General features: G+C 43.4%; 1 pseudogene; it reads right to left on the bottom strand.

The window, feature by feature from the left end:
• Window positions 1-751: 751 nt before the first annotated feature.
• LOC129523019 (40S ribosomal protein S15a-like) lies at window positions 752-1,146 on the bottom strand (annotated as a pseudogene).
• Window positions 1,147-2,201: the final 1,055 nt, after the last annotated feature.

Genomic DNA, 2,201 nt, shown 5'->3' with positions numbered 1-2,201 from the left:
ATGAGAAGTCACCAAAAGTCCTTGAGCTATGAATTAACGTAAAGATAGAATTTTTGTTTTTATGAGATCAGAAAGGCCATTTGGAAGGAGGCTAGACTGGAGTAAGGAAGAAATGCAAGGAGGTTCGTGCAGTAATACAAGGGTGAAGGAATGGGTTATGAATGAAGGGCTTGTGAAACTATGTTAGTAACAGTGGGAATGGACAGGAAGAAACACCATGAGACATATTTTAAAGGAGGGAGTGTGTCAGTCAAGAGTGTGGTTCAGGGTTCCAGAAGATCCTGTTCAAGTTTCCCTTCTCAGACACTTCTTTGCTGTGTGATCTTGGGCAAAAATAGTCATTCAGTACCTGTCTGAGCCTCAATTTTCTTAGCTATAAAATGAACATGAATAGTACACTATCACATCTCACAGTTATAAGGATTAAAGAACATAAGCCACGTGAAGTTCTTTTTTTTTTCTAAGATTTTATTTATTTATTCATGAGAGACACACAGAGACAGGCAGAGACACAGGCAGAGGGAGAAGCAGGCTCCATGCAGGGGGCCCGACATGGGACTCAATCCCAGGACCTGGGATCACGCCCTGAGCTGAAGGCAGCACTAAACCGCTGAGCCACCCGGGCTGCCCAACCACGACGTGAAGTTCTTAACACAATGTTGTAAAACTAGTTAAGAATGCATTTTCTTCTTTCTTTTTGCTTGCTTTCTTTTCCATTGAGGCACTTTATTTGCATGTTTGTATTACATCCCTAGAAAAAGAATCCTAGGATTTTCCCTCCTGTGTGTTTTCATCTTCCTTATTCATGGTCCATGATGCCAGCGGAGGTTGTGTCAGTACAACCAAACCGATAGGACGGGAGCAAAGTATTTTGCCATTTTCCTAGATCTTTGAGTGGTTCATCAAATCTGGGGCTGATCCTCCACTCTTGTTTAACCTGCCTGTGAGGTCCACAACAATTTTCCCAGCTGTGTAATCATCCAGGATTTCAAATTCACCAAAGTAACCGTACTTCATCATCATGGTTAGAAACTGGACGATGACTTTGGAGCATGGCCTAATAAGTATGTGGCATTTACCTTTCACTTCAGCATTGTTATCAATGCTCTTGAGGACCTCTGCCGGGACATTCATGTGCATCATTATGGCAGCACAGAAAGCTGGCAGAAAGAGCAAAGAATGCATTTTATTACTAAAAGTACAGTCCTTGGCAACAGTAACGGTTGTGAAGAGTGGAAGAATCGGCAGGACCAGCTGCTAATTGAATAAGAGTGAAAGGAAAGGGGTCCCTAATGACAGCTTTTGAACTTGGGTTACTGGACGTGAGACCACAGAAACAGGGAAGTCAGGAGGGGGAGCTGAGAATGACGAAGAGGCTGATTTTGCCATGTGGAATGCAGGAGGTGGCCTTGCCTCTATCACCAAGAAGGAGACTGTCCCCCTCCCTGAGCCCATCTTCTGGGCTCTCAGCAGTGGCCACCAGCCTATGAATGGCCTTCTGGGTCATTCTTTCCTTTCTTGGACATTAACACATGTACATTGCTGAATAGCTCTATCAGCCCATTTCCTGCCAGTAGAATCCCAGAAGTCTGACATTTTATCCTGGCCTTGTCCCCTCCAGACCAGGCTGGCATTGTTTCTACTGAGGTGGGTGGTTAGATCCACAAGTCACATGCCTAATCTCTGGGACAAATAGTTGTTCAGGGACACAGGAGTTTTCTCTAGAGTGTGCGTTGTGCTGTCAGTTTTTTGCATCATGGATAGGCCGAGTACTTTCCAATTTCTCAAGTTCTGGGTCCTTTTTGTCTCTTCAGTTTATCTTTCTCCTCTTGTATCTTGCTAGAAGTAGCAAGGAGAAACCAAACTGTGCCATCCACACTTTGCTAAGAAATCTTTTCAACTAAATATCCACTCATCACTTTTAAGTTCTACTTTCCATTCCAGGGAACATAGTCCAGCCAAGTCCTTTACCACTTTCTAGTAAGGACCACCTTTCCTCCAGTTTCTAAGAACATGCTCCTCATTTCTGTGTCAAGCATTCACATTTCTAGCAACATTCTTTTCAATGTCATCTAGGTTTATTTTCTCTCATGCACTTAAGAACTCTCCCGGCTTCCACTTATTACCTTATTCCAAAGCACTTCCACACTTTAAGGGATTTGTTACAGCAGCACTCTACTTCCCAATACCAACATCTATAT

Source organism: Nyctereutes procyonoides, unplaced genomic scaffold (assembly GCF_905146905.1).
Source record: "Nyctereutes procyonoides isolate TBG_1078 unplaced genomic scaffold, NYPRO_anot_genome, whole genome shotgun sequence".
Taxonomy (NCBI): domain Eukaryota; kingdom Metazoa; phylum Chordata; class Mammalia; order Carnivora; family Canidae; genus Nyctereutes; species Nyctereutes procyonoides.
The sequence above is the reverse complement of the archived record's forward strand: the minus strand, read 5'-3'. Positions and strand labels throughout refer to the sequence as shown.